Genomic DNA, 13333 nt, shown 5'->3' with positions numbered 1-13333 from the left:
AATACTATTTTGTGTGGGGGGGGGAGAAATTGTATCCAGTCCAAAATTTCAAAACAAGATAAAAAAATTAGGATGCTAGAAATGCCATGCATTTACTAACTTATTAGCTGTAATAAATATATACATACACTGCATGTATACACGTAGTTTTTCAGTTCATGTAGCATAAGTGATTTGTATCTTTTTTGTCCAAAGGAGCAAGTTGCCCAGAACGACTATTAATTTCCTTTTGGCATTTTTCATTGATTCACTATAAAAGTTTATTCACTTTTCAAATTGTTACCACCAAATATTAGAGCACAATATTATATTTAAAGAAAGTAAGTAATGAAGAATCTGCATAAATATATGTATGTTTCTAGCATTGTGATAAAACAACAGTACCTAAAGCCATCAAATATCAAATAATGTAGGTTCCCCCCCCCTCAAATATGGCCATCTGAAAGCCCAAATTTTGAAACTTTAATGAATTTTTGATCAACATTCTCAATGATTTCAAAGCTAGCAATGGCAACACTGTGTGGGGGAGGGGGGATATTATCTCATGTGAGCGAGACTGTATATCCAAAATTCTAAAGATATGCTGATTTTAAAATTATTTTGCAATATTACTATTGAACTAAATTTTATGGTTTAAGTGCGAAGAACATGTTTAATAAATAAAGGTAAAACCCCTTTGAGTGTAATGTAAAATCTGAAAGCTTTCAGGTTTTTTAGCTCAGAAGGGCTATTAATTTCGTTTTGTAATTTTGCATTGAAAACTTTAAATGCCGATTCAGTTTTCAAATTGTTGCCGAGTATTAGAGCCCTGTATTATATTTAAAGGAATTAAATAATGAATAATCTGCATAAATGTATGTATGTTTCTCTCACTGTGATAAAACAACGGTACCTAGAGCAATCAAATTTTGAATAACATGCCTTTCCACCCGAATATGGGCATCTGAAAGTCCAAATTTGGAATTTGTTTTATTGTCTATTTCATATTTTGTAAACCTTTAACGAATTTTTGATCAACAAACTCAACGATTGCAAAGCGAGCAATGGCAACACTGTACGGAAAAAAAGAAACATTTTTATCTCAAGCGGGGAAGACTGGATATCGGAAATTCTAAAGATATACTCATTTTAAAATTATTTTGCGATATTGCTGTTGAACTGAATTGTATGGTCTAAGTGCAAAAAACATGATATTTAATAAATAAAGGTAACCCACAAAGCATTAAAAAAACGCTCCTTTGGGTGTAATGTAAAACCTGAAAGCTTTCAGACTTTTATATTTTTATTTATTTTTTTGTATGTATATATATATATATATATATATATATTTTTTTTTTTTTTTTTTTTTTTTTTTTTTAGTTCCATGATTCAAGAACTCCTCTAACATGATTACCTTTCCCCTTTTCATGGTTGCATAACAGAATTAACTATGCATACTATTTTTCAGGCCATCCATGCTTATTTTCAAAATATCAAAAATTTTAGTTGAGGACCAAAGTCAAGGAATTTGTGCGTGGAATTAAATTTAGGTATGTGCATTATGCAGAAAATATAATGCCAAGTTCTACTCATATATGAATGGATTTAAATAGTATCAGTCATAGTCACTAAACATATCTGCCAATCGATTTTGCTTTAGCTTTATTGTGATATCATTCCTTGGCTGTGATTTGATATATCTTTCTCTCTTCAGGGCTCCATTAATGGCTAAATTATAACCACCTAATGCTATTAATTCAGCCTAGGCTCAAACTCAAAGGAGCGGTCTATCTACATGGTTGGATATCATGATTTTTTTCATATTTAACATGAATACATGCAAATTGCCTAAGAAATTTCTCCACAAAGGCTCCTTCTCCTTGGGCAGATAGCTGTTTTGTGATTTGTGACATTGAAATAACCTAACCTGTCTTTCAAAAAGTTCTAGTTGTAGTATGTTTTCTTTCTCACTAGAAAGAGATTGAATTTCAGCGTGCTTTTTGTTCAAGGAGAATTTGCACTTTTTGTTCAAGGAGAATTTGCACTTCTTCACTGAGTACAGAATAGTATTATGCCACTCTTTCCCTTTCACAGATACTTTTTCTGTGTTTAGGTGCCACTTAAACAGAAAATGAAGTAAATTTAGCTTTGCTTGTAAATAAAGTGTGAAAATATTCATATGTGACTATAGTAAGTAAGCTGCGGTGAATTTATGAAGTAAGAAGTCCACCTAATTTGAATATTATTTGGAGACTTCTTGGAATGCAGATCCTCTTGCAACTGCATCCTGTACAGCTTTGTTAAAGCTGCATTTGTGCTGGGCTAAAATCACTGCTGTGAAAACAGCAGCATCTGATAATGTAAAAGACAGCAAGATTATTAATTAAAAGCTTTCTAAAAGAATATAAACAGAGAAATTATTTCAAACTAGAGCACAAGCTCGTGTAAATTTTATTACATTTCATGGGAATAAAGAAGTCTTTCAAACATTAAGAAACACAGAAAAAGAAAATATCTGCCCTCCTGAATTTTAAAATAAATTCCACCCAAGACGTAATAGGCTGATTTTAAACATGAAGTGGCTTATCAAAAGTAAGTTATTCGGTGTGAATGTAGAACAACAAAACAGAATAAAAGGCTGAACGAAGAGTGAAAAGAAATTGCAAACTTTTTTGGCATTTGTCATGTGTGATATTCGATTACTAAACAAAAAAGTGTGAGTCGAAAAGGGTAGTAAAGTTGATGACTCGTTTTTAGCCCAAAAGGATAGTTTGCTCGTAAGGGGCTATTAATTTCGTAATAAATAAATTGGCGTTTCACTTTTCAAATTGTTAACACCAAATATTAGAGCCCTGCATTATATTTAAAGAAATAAAATAACGAAGAATCTGCATGAATATGTGTATGTTTCTCGCGTTGTAAAAAACAACGGTAGAGGCATCAAATTTTGAATAACGTAGTCCTCCATTCTATGGGCATCTGGAAACCCAAATTTGGAATTTGTTTTATTACCTATTTCATATTTTGTAAAACTTTAACGAATTTTTGATTAACAAACTCAACGATTTCAAAGCGAGCAATGGCAACACTGTATAATTTTAGGTCCAGCGCGCGAGACTGTGTATCGGAAATTCTAACGATGTGCTCTTTTTTAATTATTTTGCGATATTGTTGTTGAATTGCGTTTTATGGTTTAAATGCGAAGAACATAATATTTAATAAATAAAGGTAACACACAAAACGTTACAAAAAACGCCCCTTCGAGCGTAATATAAAATCTGAAAGCTTTTAGACTTCCCCCCTTTTATTTATTTGTTCTTATGTAGATTTAGGTAAAATCAATTGCTATGATAATCGAATCTATTACAAATTGTAAATGAAAAATTTATATTTCATGGTCTGAATTTTTTATTATAATAAAAAGTAATACTTTAAACTCTTCTTAGTTAAACAGTAATATTTAATACATTTCCCTTACTTAAATAAAGTCTTCCGTTTAACTTTTATTACTGTAAACACCAAAAAGTATTTTATTTTAAAGACCTACGTAAATAACTTGAATTTCATTGTTAGCCCAGATGGGCTATTAGTCTTGAAACGGCATTTGGTGACGGTTCACTTATAAATATCCGTTTCACTTTTGAAATTGTTGGCATATGCCCTGTATTTAAAGAAATTAAATAAAGAAGAATCTGTATGAATGTATATATGTTTCTCGCACTGTATAAAAACAAAGGTACCTAGAGCCATCAAATTTTGATTAACGTAGTACTTCTCTGAATATGAGCACCTGGAAGCACGAATTTCGAATTTGTTTTATAGTTTATTTCATATTTTGTAAAACTGTAACGAATTTTATCTCTAGCGTGCGAGACTATCTATCGGAAATTCTGAAGATATGGTATTTTAAAATATTTTTGGCCCAAATGCTGTCGAAACGTGTATATGTGTGTAAATGGGAACGCCCCTTTGGGAGTAATATAAAATCTGAAAGCTTATTTTTTGTTTCAATTGGGGTGGAAGTAGAGTCGTAGCTAGGGTTTTCAGCGCCCAGGGACAACTGAAGATTTCGCGCCCCCTACTGCTTGCCAGGGATGGAAAACATTTAATTCTAAAATGTCGTAACATCAGTTTGGCGCCCCTTGGATTCTGCGCCCGGGGACAGATGCCCCCCTCTAGCTACGCCTCTGGGTGGAAGCGCATTATGTCTTTAGTCAATAAATATTTATGGGCATGTTAAATTAAGCTACCAAAGGTTGTTTTCACTTAGATTCTCAAAATGTCTATTTGATTGTTGGAAAAATCGTAGCCCTTGCAAGTATGTTTTCAAATATTAAAAACGTCGAATTGGAGTAAATTAAGATGGGGGGGGGATTTTTTATCTCGTAAAAGTTTCAATATTTAAGACATAATTTAACATAACAACAAATTTTTAAAAATATAATGAAATATAAATTCCGTTGATTTAACAATTATGTGACTCTAAATGTGCATAAAATTAGCAGTTTTTTTTCTGAATATCCGAACAGTTGTACAAGTAGTTCTTTCAAAACTTAAATGAAGCTAACTTGTAAAAGGGGTTATTCTGAAGGCCTTATGCTTTAAAATTGAGTAAACTTCATGGTGATATTGATTCATTCCTAGCAGGGCTTAGTTTCTAAAATAGAAGTTTTCCGGAGCTCTGTGGAAGGCCACGAGGAAAGAGGAACTAACAAAATAAAATAAAAATTCCCTGAAATGTAATGAGACAAGATTTAATTAAATTTTTAAATCAATGCAAATACACGGGTGTGCAAAACTTAAAGCAACAGTGTAAATTTTAATCAGATACCCATGAAATTGCAGAAAAGAGGTGCTTGTGATCATTAAAATGAACACGCACTTCAATAGATGCTTATGCAAATATCAGGAACTAAACGTCACAGGCGATGTGAGCGTATACAAAAGGCGTGCGGTCGGCGGTCTCAGCTCAAGACTACAATAAAAGGAAGGACGGAGACGCAATTAAAGACATTCGCTGCAAGAGCAAGTGACTTCTTTCGTGAAATATTACTAGAAGAAAACACCTGGCTGACTTAAACATGGGAAAGCTGAAGAGTTCGGAATCAACAAAAGCGTCGTTTTGCGCGCTTGGAAAGCCTTCCAAACCATAGATACAGTAGTTAGAAAGGTTGGTGGTGGCAGCTCCAGGAAAACAACTGCAGTGGGTGACCGATATATCGTCCTGAAGGGCAAAATAGCCCGAAAACTCAGCAACTGTGTATAACGGGGCGACAAGTGTCGCGGTGTACTGTGTCCAGACGCCTTCATAAAGGTGGCTTATTCGCCCGCCATTCTGAACGCTGCATCCGTTTGAAAGTTCGCCATCGGCGCCACCGTTTAGAGTGGTGCAAGGAGCATAAAAACTGAACATCTCATCGATGGAGTCGTGTTCTCTTTACGGATGAGGGTCGTTTTAGTGCCACAAGCGATTCTCAACGCCAGCTGATTTGGAGAGACGTCGGGACACAGTTTCATCCCAGTAACATCGCGGAAAGAGACCGTTTCGGTGGTCCTGGACTTCTCGTCTGGGGAGGTCTCTCCAAATCAGCTGCACGGGCGGACAGAACTCATCGTTGACAGAGGTTCTGTAACCGGAGATCGCTATTGTCAGGAGATAATCCTTCGCCATGTGCGTTTGTTCCGATGTGCCATTGGAGCAGACTTTTTTTTTTGAATGACTTCGGACTCCTGCTGTTCAGAAGCTAGAAAGTGAAGATATCACTCGAATAGATTGACCAGCGTACTCCCCTGATTTAAATCCCATAGAGCATGCTTTGGATGCTTTGGGAGACGCCTTGCGGCACGATTACATCCTCTGGGGTACAACCAACAAGTGAAGTGGATGCTGATTGTGGAATGGGCACTCTTACCTCAAGATCTGTCGGAGAATCTAGTGCTGAGTATGAAGAGACGCCGAAGCAACCATTGCAGTTAGGGGAGGGCATATCCCATACTATGGAACATCTGCTTGTTGTTCATCCTCTTGTACAGACAATCATGCGTAACGGTAGTATGTGTTCAATAAAGCCTTTTATGTTTGATTCCATACTGTATGTATTACATTCATTTTTGCGCGACAATGTTTTCGTCATCGTTTAAATACAAAATGCTGTCTCTCATCCCTGAATTTCATGTCTTTCAGATGATTTCTTGTGGAGTTATGGCAAAAAGAACACATGTTGCTTAAGTTTTACACACCAGTAATAATATAAAACAATGGAGCTCGTTTTATTTAGGACTCAGACTAACATAATTCTGCTCAAAAGCTAAGAAATAGCGGAATTATGCTCCAGCTGAATTTAAGCTTTGAATGGTGAGTGCGGTATATTATTTTAAGGGATGATAGGAATAAAGATCATTCTTTTTCTAGCACAGTAATGGAGGGGGAAAAAGCGGTTGAAACGTAGCTAATGAAAATATAATGAAAGAAAATTTAACGAAGAAGTGAAGGTAAGAAAAAGATGAGTGCAACACTTTCTAACCACGATTTCATACTTATACAATTCTAGCTGTCGAACAAATTGTATAAGGACGGAAAAGAATCCCTCGAATCGGGTGGCGATAATTGATCTATTAAGTTGAGAGCAAATGTACTGTACGATACAACTGATCATTTTCATCCTCCATATCTGGTTTTATTATTCAAAAATGTCTCCAGGTGATCTTTTCCGTAGTATGTCATCGTGAATTCCGACTCAGCCGCTAAAGGGGATTAAAAATGTGGTTGTAGTGATGAATGATAAAGGTATACAGCTGTAATGAGACTATTTTATTATACAAACTATTGCTGACTGAAAAAAAAAATGCTAACAGACGAGAGTCTAAAAGATTGGATACTACTGATATTGTTCACTGATAGAAGTGGCAGTTATAAATTGAAAATATTATCTCCGCATGTGTCGCTTCAAACATATAAGCATGAAATGCCTAGAATGATTTATGAGAATAGGTGCTAATCAATGGCGTAGCTGGGGACTGGGAATCTGTCTCCAAGCGCAGCATCCAGGAGGCGCCATATTGATGTTCCCTGTTGCATTTTGGGGAAGAGGAGGCGACACAAAATCTTCAGTTGTCCCTAGGCGCGGAAACCCTTTTGGTACTAATGCGTGGATAACCAGTGAAATAATTTTAATGGTTTTAAAGCGAATTTGAGCCGGCTGTTAGATGGCATATGGAAGTTAAAGGACTCTTCTGGCAGTTGCAATATTCATCAGTCTTGTAATATTTTGCGATAAAAGATGGTATGCTCTTATTCAAAAACACCACTACTTATATTCAGCCACTGGATGAAAGTATAATATTCGCCTTCAAAGTGCATTCACCTCAGAAAGCTCACAATACATTGTAAGGTTGCCAAATTTCCGGGATGGAAAACTAAAACCGGTTGTCTTTTCTTAAATTTATATTGTTACGAAATGTGCAGGCGCGGTAAGATGGCTTCCCCGCAAAGCAGTTTTAGCGTTGCCATAACATGCCAAGGGAAGACAGAGTTGCCACATTCGGCGACAAAATTGGCGATATCCCATGGACGGATGGAGAATCTTCTGGAACGAATTCTTACCGGTTTAGCCCAGAATGTTCTCGAACACAAGCCGAAAGCTATACAAACCCTGCTGGTCCGCAGTCATTCAGTGTGCTTCATCGAGAGCGCGAGTCAGAGTGCCTCGTCTGGAGTGCGAGTTAGTTGGTATCTAGTGTGCCTTGTCTAGTGAACTGATAGTCTATCACTGAGCGAGTGTCAGCCTCGTCGAGTGGGCGAGAGTGTGTGTCTCATCAGTGCCAGATAGTTAGTGTCTCGAGTTAGTCAGTCCGTGCGGAGTCGATCGAGTTGACAGCTGGCAAGCGAGTGCCGAGTGGGTCGTCGGGTTCACTGAAGGAGTCTCTTCAGTGAACTAGTCTGGACACCGTCGAGATAGAAGAACGAGTCGTTTTTTGCGATCTACTCGACAGAGAGCGAGTCTGGTGTCGTCGTCTCGATCATTACAGAGATCGACGCGTCTGAATTTTTTCCGTCAGCTAGACAGCTGCCGTTTAAGTTTCTGACTGTCGTTTTAGAGCTAAACTTAGGACGGCGGAGGTCACGGATTGTTTTTGAAAGTGTACGTAATAGATATTTTAATTTCTTAAGATTTGTGAAAAACTCGAGTATTTCGCTATAGAAATAACACATTTGATGCGGACGATTCTACATTATTTATTTATTCTACATTACCAATGCCTTAATTAAATTTTAGTGAAAATAATATATTTGGTGTTTTCTTATTTCACATATAAAGAAGGGATGCATACTTTTAATTTAAAATTGTAATTTTTAAACTAATGTATATATCAATGTACTTAATTTCATGTTCTGATGAGTAATTTATAAATTTTGAAATTTTATGTTTTAAATTATAATGTATTTCCCTCTACTTTTATTTGAATTTGTAGTGTATAAAATTGTAATACATTAGACATGCATTAAAGAATATGCAGTATATAATTCAAACTATGCACATCCTAAATTCAACATTTACATTAAATTGCTTTGAGTTAAAAAAATTATTTAAGTAGTTTAGTACCGATATCAATGTCAATTACCAATAGTTTCTAGAATCTCCTGTATAAAACAAGTTAAATTCCTGTATAATTTTCGGTTAAATTCTTGTCAATATTATAATGCAAAGATTTATAATTAGTTATCAGATTTTTTAATGTAATCTACTTTTAGATATTACATTAGTTTTGTGTATATTTATTCAGATCTAAAAAGTGCTTAGTTTTGGTTTTATGTAATTACGGCAAAGCCTCGAGGGCTATCTGCCTAAAGTGAGGGTTGCCTTCGTGGAGGACATTCTAAGGAAAACTAGCTCGTATACACGTAACACATGGAGAAATCCACCAAAACGTCCATGCAACCAGCCCGTTCGCGGACCGAACTTCTAGTGTTCAGCGATTTTACCGGCCGCTGGTGGGATCGATTTAAAAAGGGGTATATATATATATATATACGTACTGCAATTTCTTTCACTGCATTTGTTAATATATTTATACAGTTATATATATATATATATATATATATTTAAAACAGATTTTCTGTGCCTTAAACTTCTATGCTCCTGGAAGTTACCAATGATATGTCTGTCATTACCAATAATATATTGGTAATGACAGATACATTGGTAATGACGCCCATGCGTCCAGCCCGTTCGCGGGATTCGAGCCTCGGACCGCACTACCAGTGTTCGGAGATTTTACCGCTCGGCCACTAGTGGGATCGACTTAAAAAGGACATAAATAGAAATATGTACTGCAATTTCCTTTCACTGCATATATTAATATATTTATAATACATTTATATATACATATAGTTATTTATTTAAAACAGGTTTTTGTATGCCTTAATTTTTTATGCTTTTGGAAATTACGAGAAATATATTGGTAATGACAGATATATTGGATATGTTGGTAATGCAACAAACCCGTTCGCAGTATTTGGACCTCGGACCGAACTACCAGTGTTCAGCGATTTTACCACACGGTCACTGGTGGGATCGATTTAAAAAGGGTATAAATAACGGTTGAAACGTAGCTAATGAAAATATAATGAAAGAAAATTTAACGAAGAAGTGAAGGTAAGAAAAAGATGAGTGCAACACTTTCTAACCACGATTTCATACTTATACAATTCTAGCTGTCGAACAAATTGTATAAGGACGGAAAAGAATCCCTCGAATCGGGTGGCGATAATTGATCTATTAAGTTGAGAGCAAATGTACTGTACGATACAACTGATCATTTTCATCCTCCATATCTGGTTTTATTATTCAAAAATGTCTCCAGGTGCTCTTTTCCGTAGTATGTCATCGTGAATTCCGTATATAATCGTGAAATTGCAATATGTATTGCAATTTCCTTTCACTGCATATGTTAAAATATATATATATAATTAACAAACTAGGAAGTAATTACAATACTGAAAGACCAATTTGGTCTAAAAAAATTTTTGCGCAATATGCTGCAAAATTAAGGAAATGAGAAATTGTAGAGAGCTTGCCAAAAAGTTACCAGGAGCTGTGGCTCCAAGAAAAAAATCAAATATACAAATATATATATATATGTGTGTGTGTGTGTGTGTGTGTGTGTCTGTGCAAGATAATATGTTTTATGATTTAACCTACAGTTGTTTATTTATTTTTATTTTCTTCCTATTACTTTTGTGAAAAGTTTGTTATATTTTTACTCACTGCTTATTGGTATCTACGATACATAGTATATTTGTAGCTACGTGATAGGTATAATTCCTGAATAAATAAAATTATTGATATAAACATGGGTTGCTAAAAATTAAAATTTTTCTTATTCAAATTCATTAGGAATATTAAACACGCGTACGCGGTACCATAATTCAATGATTTGACTTATGACGTTGTTGCATAACCTTTTCAGACAAAATAATGTATTTTAATCATAAAATTCCTCTTAACAAATAGTTTACAAACATGTAACCTTTTAGAAAATTTCCATTTTGCGAAAGATCATACGTAAAATTATGTTTACGTTTCTTCACATACCTGAAGTTTTGAAAAGGCCATTTCTTTCTGCGTTTAAAATATCCATTAACGTTCCCCATTTCTTTTTTCCATACTCTTTACTAAATCCAGCAGCGTATTTTTTCGAAAAATTTTATCATTTACTCGAACTCGATGTTTTTTTCTACCGCCATTCTCCGTAATAAACACGTGCGAAACAGCCCCTTTGACAACAAACTACCCCCTTCCTCTGAGCCTGGAGCACGGAGTATAATGAAGGAGGTGAAACTGCCTAGTAGAAAAACGGTGCTAAAATGTCGCGTTCACTAAATGGCGCTGTTGTTCCATCTTAGTAGTTCCAAATGTAAACATTTATTGAGTAGCCAGGCGGCGAAGCTTACTTCCGAATGAAAAAATGTTTATGTTTTTAATGTCATGGATTGTGTTATTATCAACGTTATAATATTATGCTCACTAATGACTGTATTTTATTCCTCAAATTATAAATTAATTTACAGCTTTCATGCTGTATGGCTTGTAGTACTTTTTATGAATGATTAATTTGAAGATTTATGAATGATTAATTTAATGATTATTTTTCAGTCTCTCCCCCTTAGAAAAATAATCATATTACTAGTAATAATACTTGCTGTATATATGTTAAATTTAATTAGAATAGTTTTTTCGCGTCTCTCATTTTGTAAAATGCTTAGATACACAGCTTGATATAAACTGTGGCGAAATTTTAATTAAGCTTATATAATTTTTTGCTTCAGTCAGTAAATTTTCTTTACTATCATAATAAATTATTCTTTTTTATGAATCAAATGTCAGTTTTGATTTTGATATTTTTATCGTTTTCTGTTAAAAATTTCAATATCTTTGTTATTTGAGAAGTATGTTTCAAATTGATTTCAAAAGATTTTAAAATAGAATTCGGATTTGAATTCAGTTAAGTATTCTGAACTATATTATTCATAATTAAATATAAAGAGTAAAAAATATTGACTAATTCAATCTATCTTTAATTTTGTCGTGCTTGAACTAACTTCTAACCAATAAATGCAGTTGTTAAATATTTGCATAATCGCCTGTAGTAACGGCAACCGTCGTCAATAAAAGGAGGTGCTTTCCTTAGCTGTTTGTTGCGGCAGTGTCGGTACTGGCGCTGCGATCACGAAAGCTGGAGGCAGTGTCTAAACATAGCTTTGAAATTTTTAAATAAGTGTTTCAAGAAATGTTTTCAACCCTCTTAAAAAAAAAGTGTAATGCATCTTTCCTATGCAATGTCTCATCCATCAAATTGAAAAAGGAAACATCGCTTCTTCGAAACTTCAGATTGTTTGCTTCACTTGTTCGCTGTTCACTATCAACACGAGAAATCCAAAAGAAACCCTGGCACGGAATATTCAGATAAGTAACATTATGTTCTCTATACAATATCTTATTCTCTATTACTAAAGTGCCATTAAATTTCTTTATTTATTATTTTCATAAGATTCTAACATTATACAATAGTTAGTAATAGTAGCAAGTGATGTGGTTCTTTTCTTCGTAACTATTCCATAGAGACGCCACATTCCTTATCAGTAGTCCGTTCTTATCAGCAATTCATACCCTTCGGAGGCCCCTCCTTTCGTGCTTAGGAATTTTTTGAGAGGCAAAAATGGGTATCTCTTGACCATCGATGAGTATAGATTGTGATTTTTGTAACTAAGATCCTCGACTTTTTTTCTTCAGGTCTCATACTTAGAATTATGAGCAAATATAAATACAGTGTGACCGAATTTGTTAAACTTGTACTATAATAAATTACAACGGTTAACTTAATAAATTAACTTTATATTTAACTAATATTTAAGAAAAACATACTGTATAATTTATTTTTGCTGAAATGCTCTGACACTGTATATGGATTTATGAATTTGTCAATTACTGTTTTTCTGAAATATACATGAATTTTTTGGGAACGGTAATAGTTAATGTTACTTTAGTTAAAATATTATGTACATCTCTGTGATGATATATGTCTTTTCTTCTTAGGTCTCAAGATAAGGGCATACACATTACCATGTAGGAATTAATTTATTTACTAATTTTTGCAAACGAACTCCTTTTAACTACACTCATGGACACAATCGTATTTTAGGATATTTTCTACTTCTTTTCCTTTTCTTTTTATAGGCCCTTTCCCCCCTCTATTATTTTTGAGCCATTTATTTTAAATTTTATTTTGTCCCATCTTTTCTTTCTGGCCTTTTGAACTCGTACAAAATGTACAAAGTTCCTTTTTACTCTCCTCAAATACGAAATTGCCCCTCTTTCTATATACCTTTCCTTCGCACCTATGCTTGATTTTTCTCCCATCGGTGCAGAAAGACGTAGCGGGTGCAAAACAAGACATCTGTCTATCTGTCTGTCTTTCATCACCGGCGCTGCGATCACGAAAGCTGGATGCAGTGTCTCTAAACATAGCTCCGAAATTTTTTAAATAAAAGTTTCAGTAAATATTTTCAACTCTCTAAAAAAGTTTAATGCACCTTTCCTATGCAATGTCTCATTCATCAAATTGAAAAAGGAAACTTCGCTTCTTCGAAGCTTCAGGTGTTTTGTTAACTGTTCACGATCAACACGAAAAATCCAAAAGAGGCCCTGACACGGAATATTCAGATAAGTAACATTCTGTTCTCTATACAATATCTGTTTCTCTATCACTAGAGTGCCATTAAATTTCTTTATTTATTATTTTTCATAAGATTCTAGCATTATACAATAGTTGTTAATAGTAGCAGATCATGTGG

General features: G+C 34.5%; 1 protein-coding gene across 1 annotated transcript in view; it reads right to left on the bottom strand.

Moving 5' to 3' along the window:
• Positions 1-13333, bottom strand: part of LOC146995410 (uncharacterized) — a 40131-nt gene that overhangs the window by 8006 nt on the left and 18792 nt on the right. The window lies entirely within an intron of this gene.

The sequence above is a fragment of the Stegodyphus dumicola genome, chromosome 9, assembly GCF_044657685.1.
Source record: "Stegodyphus dumicola isolate Sdum_Otavi_A_Nest chromosome 9, ASM4465768v1".
Lineage (NCBI taxonomy): Eukaryota > Metazoa > Arthropoda > Arachnida > Araneae > Eresidae > Stegodyphus > Stegodyphus dumicola.
The sequence above is the reverse complement of the archived record's forward strand: the minus strand, read 5'-3'. Positions and strand labels throughout refer to the sequence as shown.